Here is a 9988-nt window from a genome sequence, read left to right as displayed (position 1 = left end):
AACCATTTTGCCCCGCTCCCTCCCTTCCCCTACTGTGGGAACCACTACTGTATCTATGTACCTATGTGTCTATTTTTGTTTGGTTTGTTCATTTATTTTGTTAAAAAATTTTTTTTTATATTCCACATATGAGTACTACTTAGCTGTAAAAAAAGATGAAATCTTGCCATTTGCAACAATATGGGTGGACCTTGAGGCCATTATGCTAAGTGAAATAAGTCAGATGGAGAAAGACAAATAATGTATGATTTTATTTAAGACATAATGCTGTTGCACACGTAATAGACTACAGTATAGTATAAATGTGGCATACAAAACATTTTTGAAAGAAATTAAAAAAATCTAAATAAGTGGGAAAATATCTCATGTTCATGGATTGGAAGACATAATACTGTTAAGATGGCAATGCTCCCCAATTTGATGTACAGATTAAATACACTCCCTATCAGAATCTCAGCTGGCTTCTTTGTGGCAACTGACAAGCTGACCTGAAAATTCGTATGGAATTTCAAGGGCTCTTGAATTACAAAAACAATCTTGGAAAATAAGAACAAAGTTGGAGGACTCACAATTCCTCATTTCAAAACTTACTAAAAAGCATCAGTAATCACAACAGTGTGGAACTGGCATCAATACAGACATATAGGTCAATGGACTAGCATTGAGAGTCCAGAAATAAGCCCGTGTGTCTATGATCAATGGATTTTCAACAAGGGTGCCCAGTTCATTCAATGGGGGGAAAACAGTCTGTTATAGGAAAGCTGAAGAGCCACATGCAAAAGAATGAAATTAAACCCTTACCCCCCCCCCACACACACCATACACAAAAATTAACTCAAAGTGTCTTAAAGACCTAAATGTAAGAGCTAAAATTATATAGCTCTTAGAAGAAAATGTAGGCATACATTTGTATGACCTCTGATTTGGCAATGGATTCTTAGATATGACATTGAAAGCATGAGCAAGAAAAAAAATAGATAAATGGGAATTTATCAAAATTAAAAATTCTGTACTTCAAAGGATACTATCAAAGTGCAAAGACAAGACACATAGATAAATATTGGGATAAAATATTTGCAAATCATATAGTTGATAAGGCACTTGTATCTAGAGTATAGAAGGAACTCTTACCACAATTAAAAAAAGAAAAAAAGACAAGTAACCCAATTCCTGGCCTCCATTCCCTGAGAGCACCTCCATAGATCAGTAGTTAGGTGCCAAACCAGAAGCCTGCCCCTCAGGCTGAAGCTCCAGGACAAGGAAATAAGCCTCTTTCACAGAAAGACTGGGTGTGTGTTTCAGTCTATCTGCGCGGTGCCCTAGGGGTCTGTCATAGTCCCATGGAACCCAGGATTGCAAGCCTCCACTTGTCTCCAGAGCCAGGTTTGATCAGGGTGTGTCCCTGGGTGGCAGCCACAAAAACCGGAGCACCAGAGGTGTATAAAAACTCCCCTCCAGGAGATATTGGTGCTCTGGAAGGGGGCAGAGGGAGGGCACAAAGGTGATGCCCACCAGCCAGCAGGCCCCTAGATGTGTGTTAATTAGATGCCTGTCCCTCAGGCCAGTGCTTTAAGATTGGCAATGAGCCTCATTCAGGTAAAGTCTTGAATCCACACACAAACTCTAAGAGATCTTTCTCAGATTGCTACAGTCTTGAGGGTGTTGTGGAGAGGAGCCCTGTTGGTTTCACAGCTAGATGCTTTTGGGGCTCATCATCTCTCAGTTGTAGGTCTTAAAAGTTGGGGTGCCCAGTGTGGGGTTCAAAACCTTCACTCTTCAGGGAGAAGCTCCAGGTTTCGAGTTATCCTGCCGATTTGTGGGTCACAATGCTGGGGATGGGGTTTACGACAGTTCTGTGTCCCAGCCTCTCTTAGCTGCTTCTTTTGTTTGCCTGATGCATAGTAGTTGCTCAGACAGTTTTTAGGCTTTTTTTCAGAGGAAGTTGTTTCATATGTAGCTGCAGATTTGGTGTGTTCCTGGAAGGAGGTGAGCCCAGAATCTTCTTTCGTCATCATCTTGAACTGGCTCTGAAGTGTTTTGAGTAGAGAAATCAAATAGGCCAATGCCTCTGAAGACTGCGTAGAGGATGGATCTGTGGTGAGCAGAGGTGAGAAGGGGTGGTGTGCGTCCAGCTACGGGGCTTTTGTAGGATGTCCTGAACTAGGTCAGTAGGTCAGTAGATTAAAGGAAAACAAACACATAGAGTAGTGAAATAATTAAGATTTGGTAATTGAGTGAAAGTAGGTGATGTCTTGGTAGGTGATGATGACTTTGTCTGAGATTAGAAACATAGGAGTCTGGACAAATGTAATGATCTTGAGAAGCCTGTGGTATGTCAAACTGGAGGTGTCAAGTGGAGAATGGACTATAGAACATAGGCGAGATGTTGCTGCTAGAGATGCAGACTTAGAAGACATCTGCGTAGAGATGGTTGTTAAAATGACGAGAGCAGATTCTATGACCCAAGCAGAGTGCCTATGGATAGAAGAAAAGTATGCCGAGGACTTAAATTCAAGTATTCAAAAAGTGGAAAGAGGAGAAGGCCATAAATAATAATGGAAAGAAATGACTAGTAGGAAATGAGGAGTGTTGAAGCCGAATCCAGCTTTGTTCCCCAACACTGAATTAAACCTTGGAGACAGAGTTTTGGGTGAAGTAGAAAGAATAGGTTTATTGCTTTGTCAGGCAAAGGGGGCCACAGCAGGCTAATGCCCTCAAACCTGTGTGTTCCAACATGGAGGGGGTAGTGAGAAGTTTTATGGTAATGGTTCAAAGGGGTGTGATCAACTCACGGACATTCTTCTGATTGGTTGGTAGGGAGGTAAGTGGGAGTCGGCATCATCAACCTTCTGGTGTCAACAGGTCTGGTGTATGTGTCCTTGTGGGCAGCAGACAGTTAACTTCTCCCACCTGGTGAGGGTTTCAGTATCTGCAAAACAGCTCAAAGATGTTGTTATGTGTATCCCTTGAGGGGGAACCAGGACCTCGTCCCAAGGCTGCACTATGGTTTCTCTTGACTGTTTGTTCCTCCCCTGTCTCTGCATCCCCTCCTTTCCCTAATTAACAACTACTTGAACCTGCCCATTGGAACTCAGGGAGGGTCATGGAGGCTGAGTGAAGCCTATTTCCTGTAATCAAGAAATGGGGGACACAGAAAGGCTTTTGTGCCCAGGAGCCCCACAGCGTCCTGTTCCGTGTCAGTATCACGCAAGGGAAAGAGAGTTTCAGAAAAGCTGTGAGTAGTCAACAGTCCAGTGCAGCAGAAAGTCCAGTTAGAATAGGACTGAAAAGTGTTCATTGTTTTGGCCATATTGTGGCCACTGGAGACCTTCCGAGGAGCAGTTCCAGTGGAGTGGAGGGGGGAGAGCGAGACTGTAGTAGCCTGGCAAGGGAATGGGAGGTGAGAAGTGGGGCCCACAAGTGAAGAACGCTATTTCTAGAGCTTTCTAGAAGAAAAATAGAGTAGAAACAGAGTAGCAGTTGGAGGGAAATGTTAGATCCAGAGTGCTTTACATTTTAGTATGGAAGGCACTTTATTCTCTTTATAGGCTCATGGGGAGAGCCCATAGGGAATGGAGGACCTGGAAGACCAACGGTGGGAGCCAGAAAGAAGGGGAGGAACAGAAACCATGAGGAGTGCAGGCGGAGGGGCGGCCATGCAGAGGAGGGTCCCCACCTCCTGTTCTGTGCTGGGCTGAGTAATGGCCCACAGATGTCTAGTCCCAGTGCCCAGAACCTGTGGATGTTACCTTCCATGGCAAAAGGAGGTAATTTGCAGATGTGATTAAATTAAATGGATCTTAAAATAGGGAGATTATCCTGGATATTCTGGGTGGGCCCTAAATGTAATCACAAGTATCCTTTTAAGGAGGCCAAGGGAGATTTGACTATAGAAGAAGACAAGGCAATTGTGTCCATGTAAGCAGTGATTTGGTGATGTGGCCATAAACCAATGAATGCTGGGGCCACCAGAAGCCAGAAGAGCCAAGGAATTGCTTCTTTCTTGGATTCTCCAGAGGAAAATAGCTCTACTGATATCTTGATTTTAGCCCTGTAAGACTCATTTTGGACTTCTGATCTCTGGAACCGTATAAGAATAAATCTGTGTCATTTTTCAGCCGCTATGTTTGTGGTACTTTTCACAGCAGTAATAGGAAATGAATATGTCCGATACTGGAGGTGGGAGAAGATATAGGAATACAAATAGTAAATTTTGGGGAAGGGTGGTCAGGGATTTCTGTCACGTATACCCAGTGGCCTCAATTCTTTGCTGGGTTAGGAAGCCAGGTTATATGCTAGGCTGGTGAGGACTGGATAGGGAAGTTGAAGAGAAAGGTCTTAGAAGTAAATGGCAGAGGCTGCTGAACTAGCCAAAGAAGAGGAATTGCCTAGTGCCCTTGATTCTCGGCAAGTTTCAGGTGTTGATGGCAACACCTCTGAAGTCCAGTGGTGGAGTGGTGGTGTTGCTTCACAGCTCAGCGATTTTCTCTGTGATCGGTCACCCCAATAGAGGAGCCACTTAATTCAGTCGAGAAAGCGACTGTGAGTTTGACGCGGGTTTGGGGTTTTGCCAGGTTGTGGGAATGTGTGGGAATGGGGCGGTGGGAAGACAGGGGTTCCTGGCGACCCTCCTGATTCTGAGTGGGGGGGGAGGGGAGGCAGCTGCCAAAAGTGCTTACGGGTCAGGTTTAAATTAAGGAGGCGGAGAAGGATGAGTGAGCGTCCAGTGGAAAGCTTAAAGGGAAGTACGGTGCCAGGGCAACAGTGGAAACGTGTGAGGGAGAACAGAGTAGTGGGTGGAGGGACAGAGACTCCCACGGCGCAAACCAGTGGGGCTGAGAAAACAGAAGATACCACTGATAGGGCTTGTGCCTGGCGAGGTGAACAGACCACCTCGGGGGAAAGAGGCGGCTCGGATTCGCAGCTTGTCCTAAGGCTCCAGGTGGTAATGCGGGGTCAGGCGTCGGGATAGGCATGGTGGAAATCTCTCACAGCAAGTCTGTCGTGGTGAATCGGGGACCACGGAGGTGAAGTGTTGATAAAGGCATGTCTAGCTGGAGGGTTCTGACTGTGGGATTTCCAGCCCCACTGTGCCTGCTTTTATAGGGTTTCAGGCTGGCTCAAAGCCCACTCTGCACTGGGTGAAGCTCAGAGCAGACCCTGGACCCCTGTGTCCCATGGCCAAATGCTTCAGGGTGCCTAGGTCCCACTGTGCCCCATGTCCTTTCCTCCTGAACAATTACAGACCCTCACCCATCACTCCAGGCAGTTTTATGTCTCTATGCCTTTGCCTGTGCTATTTGTTCCTGTCAGAGTTGCCTTTGCCTACCATGTCTGCCTGGTCAATTCAAAACCTAGCTCCACGGCCGTCTCCTCCAGGAAGGCTTCCCTGATGTCCTCCACCCCCGGCTTCCGCGCCCCTCCCGAGAGGAGCTCACTCCCTCCTCTGCCAACCTATGCTTTGCAATTACTCAACCTATTACATGGAACTGCGGTCTTCCCTTTGCATTTTTTTCCTCCTTCACTAGACCTTAAGTTCATTGCGTCTTGCAATGCATTCTGCATTCCCACTACTCAGGAGAGAAGATTCACAAACAAACTGAAAGAGACATTGAGGGTTGCTTAAGTGAAGGAGGCCTTCTGGTCAGAGTGGTAATCGGGAATATGAGTTGATGGCTATGGAAGCCTCAAGCCTATTTTAGTCCTTTTGGTTGAGTTACCTCCTTTCTCCAAAACCGGTTGCTTAAAAACTCATCGTCCAAAGTGAAAAGCAGATTTGCTCCACCAAAGACCAGCCCTAACTGATTGCGAGGAAATGTCAGGTTTTGAGTGGACTCACTTCCGTGTCCTCACCCTCCAGCAATGCCCAAGCCAATCGCTGATTGGCTTCTTTACTTGCACCTCTGTCATTGGACCGCCGGCCCCGCTCCTTCACATCCCTCCTCTCTCCGAGATCCTGCCACCTGTTTTCCTAGGCATGAAAGAGCTACAGTCTGGAGAGAGGCCTAAACGCTCTGTGAACCTCACATCAAATCACATAGTTTCAGAAAACCCAGATGCAGTTTGAAATTACAGTTAAGAGCCCATGGAAAATAAATGACACGAACAGCTGAAAACCCCGCCCCCGCCCCCTTCAACTCCCCTCCCCCTGTTTTTTATGTCCCTCCCCTCCCCCCCCTTCAGCTCTTCAGAACAAAATTTGTTCACTGGGGACACGAAACCCGAGCCTTGCACAAGAGTGCACACCACAGAGCGGGGCGTTGATTTGGTCCATCCAGGGACGGCAGCTGCTGGAGGGGGCGGGTGGGAGGAGTGAGAGGCGCTTGAAGAGCCTTTGGACGTCCTCAGGAGAGTTGCTGTTGGAGGGTCCTTGGGGGCCGCCCCCTCCTGTTTTGCGCAATCTATCTTTAGAGAACTGCAAGTTCATTTCTCAGAAGGGCCCCAGAGCTGGAGAGGACTTCTAAACGGACAAACCACTTCCTGCAATCTTTAACTGAATTGGGGCTGGGGGGCTGTGTGTGTGTGCGTGTGACCACCGGAGGGGGGGTCCATTCAGACTCGTCCACCCTCATGTCTTTCCACAGCCCACTCCTGGCTCTGGGCCGAGAGAGATGGAGCAAAGAGGGGGCCCTAGGGCATGGATCAGATGTCATAGCCAAAAGTGCAGCCTTGCTTTCACTGGTCACGTAGGGGACTTTGAAAGGGGGACGGGTCCCCGTCTGGATACCCCATTTCAGGTTGAATCCTCCTGTGCTTTATCTCTGAGACCCTACTTTCTGCTCCCATGCAGTCTCCCTTGGGCAGGGTTCAGAAGGCTGTTCCAGAAAGGAATGGCTTGAAGCCTGGTGGGTGTCAGCCCTGATCAGTAGGCAAAGATCCCAAAGGATGCTTCCCAGCAGCTTGGTGCAGCGGAGAAAGAGCGACTTTAAACATAAGCAGACCTGGCTTCAAATCTTGTCTCCACTGCTTAGCATCTGTGGGCCTTGGGCAGGTGTCAGCTTTTTGAACTTGGTACATTGCGATTAATACCAGTAACTACCCTGGGTTATTGTTGAGGTTTGCATGAGATAATATATGTGTATAATTCTCATGTCAGAGCTGGACGTATGCAATCTGTTCAATAAATACCACTTCTAACTCCCTTAAAAATAGGAATAGTAACTAAGGCGACTTTGGGGAGTTTGCTAAGTGCCAGGCCTTAGCGCTAAACATACATTGTCTCACTTGAGTACTGGGATGACTCTAGGAGGTTGTTCTATTATTATTGCAGCTTTACAAGTCTCTAGATGGGCAGGAGCGGCGTCTCCGTGGGACTCTGGCTCTGACGACAAAGCCCTATTCTTTCCCTCTCTCTGTACTGGTGGTCATCACGCCTTTCCGGATGCCTCTTCTTCAGGTGCCTGGAGCAACTCTCCTGTGGTCGAAAGCTCCCCACTTCAGGTTGCACTGTTCTTCCTTCCCAGTCCCCAACGCTTTCATAAAAGGCACCACATCAGCCAGGTGACTGTGGACTGATGAGTTAGATCCGTGTTGGAGTCTGGGGAGTGAGGCTGCCAAATTCATAAAAAAAATACAGGACACCCAGTTAGATTCAAATTCCAGATAAATAAATACTGTTGTTAGTAGATGTATGTCCTAAATACTGCATGGGACATACTTATGCTAAAAAATTATTGTTGTTTATTTGAAATTCAAATTTTACTGGGGAACCCTCTCTGGGAGGAGATATTTGCTGGTGGAAGCAACAATGGTTTTGGGGCAGAAGACCCCTGTGTGGTCAGGCCATTCAAGGTGGCTGTTCTCTTGCTCTGTCTGCATCCCCAGCTCCACTAGGTCCTGCTTCACTCACATGACTATCCAATCCTCTTAATTATAGGGGTTAATCAGTAACTGCCTACGTGCTTGCCCCCTACCCCAGCTGCTGGTTTCCCTGGTAACTGATGAGCCAACCTGACGTCAAGACCCCCCCCATAAATGGTAGCTTCCTTCTCCCCTGAGTAGTGAAAGCTGCTGCCGTGTCTTGCCTGCCGTCTGCTGTACATGGTGGGGTGTCGCTCCAGGATCTTTTGCTTCAGACTTGTAAGATCCTCCTGTCCAAAAAACTGTTGATGTCTCTGTCACTATCTCTGGGCTCTTTCTTCGGTCTCGTGGCCGGGCAACTACTAGGCTTGCAGGCCTGCAGGGTGCGGCCCGACAACACCAGATCCAGTCTGGGCTCTTCCACCAGCTCTCTGTTCTTAGGAGAGTCACCCTCTCTGCCTGAGCCTCAATGTTATCATTTTTAAAAGGTGCATAAGTCTCTTTCCTTGCACTATGATTTAGCGCAGTGTTCAGTGACTAAACGGTCATCTAATGTTGATTATTAAAATGTCAAGTCAGTGATTTCAGTAAGCATTTTTAATTGAATGATCTGTGCCAAGTGGCGGAGACAGAAGGATTCATGAGACATCATGACCCTGGCCTTTGGGTCATGATCTGGTCGGAGGATTGTAGACAGATGGTTGTAGATGAGTTTGGTCCATGTGGTAATGAAGTGCTGGGAGGGGCTCGGGGCAGGCCTGCTCAGCTATGCCTGAAGGGACTCAGGGAAAGCATCCCAAGAAGAAGATGCTGAATCTGGGTCTTGAATGAGGAGTATAATTTCATGGCCACCTGTTTTCTGTGAAACTCACTGTCTCCTTTTACATAGTCAAAAACTATACTTTTATTTGTTAACGATTTTGCAGCTTAATGAACCCTCCCAGTTGATTTGCATTCTGTGCTTCACATGTGCTACTCATTTAAGCCTCTAAGTATCACTGTTCCCATCTTACAGATGAGAAAGTGGAGGTTCACAGGGGTCAAGGAATTTGCCCAGATCACACAGGTGGTCAGCGGTGGAGTAAGAACCAGACCTGCAGTGGTTGAGAATCTGCCTGCCAATGCAGGGGACATGGGTTCGAACCCTGGTCCGGGAAGATCCCACATGCCCCAGAGCAACTAAGTCTGTGTGCCACAACTACTGAGCCAGGGCTCTAGAGCCCGTGAGCCACAACTACTGAAGCCCGTGCGCCTAGAGCCCTTGCTACCTAGGAGTTCACTAAACTTTCCAGGCCAGCCTCAAAACCAGAGCCAAGAAGAAGTAGCAGAAAACATAAAACACACGTGGGAAAAGCAGCTGGGTGTTGTCTTGGAGGCCAAGCTGCATTTCAGAGCCAGCCTTAGAAATCCAGCATTCCCCAGACCCCCTTCCTCCAGTGTGGCAAGGTGGAGGCAGGCACTGGTGGCCTTTCTTGTGTAATGAAAGGTTATATGATGACACTGGTTACTTGATCACAAAGCTCCTCGATGGTTCCCACTGAGCCAGAGCTTTGGCAATGCAGAGAATGGATCCAGTTTCAAACCTGACCTTTTCTGAGTACCAAATGCTGATGGAGAAAGGAGCTAGAATTGCTCCTCAAAGACAATCCTCTCTGCAATTCAAAATAAGGGCTGTCAGCTGAGGCGTGGAGGGAGGCTAATACCCAGGGAGCTTCCAGGGTTTCCAAAGACGGGTACTTGGTATCCATCTTATACCAAGGGGGCTGCTACATAATGGTGATTGCTTTTGTCTTTGTCTTTTCTCACGTCATTCCCTCTCTTTTGGACACACACATATATGACAGAGGCGCACACACACACACACATTAATATTTGAAACACCCACATCAAATCAGGAGAAATGTTTTTGACTTCATGGGCATGAAACAGTCATACCCCACATGTTACGCATGTAACCATTTAACAGTATTTGCAAACGAATCGACACTTTCTTAGCTCACTCATTCATTGAACTTGGGTTGGTTCATTCAACAAATATGTATCCTAAGCACGTATATGTGCTATAATATGGTGGGTGCTGGAAGATGGGACTAGTCGTGGATGGAATTCAGATAATCAGTATCCAACCCCAGGCAACAGTAGGAGCAGGTGGCATAGAAGATACTGACACATTGCAGCCACATATCCT

This window comes from Eubalaena glacialis, chromosome 17, assembly GCF_028564815.1.
Source record: "Eubalaena glacialis isolate mEubGla1 chromosome 17, mEubGla1.1.hap2.+ XY, whole genome shotgun sequence".
Lineage (NCBI taxonomy): Eukaryota > Metazoa > Chordata > Mammalia > Artiodactyla > Balaenidae > Eubalaena > Eubalaena glacialis.
The sequence above is the reverse complement of the archived record's forward strand: the minus strand, read 5'-3'. Positions refer to the sequence as shown.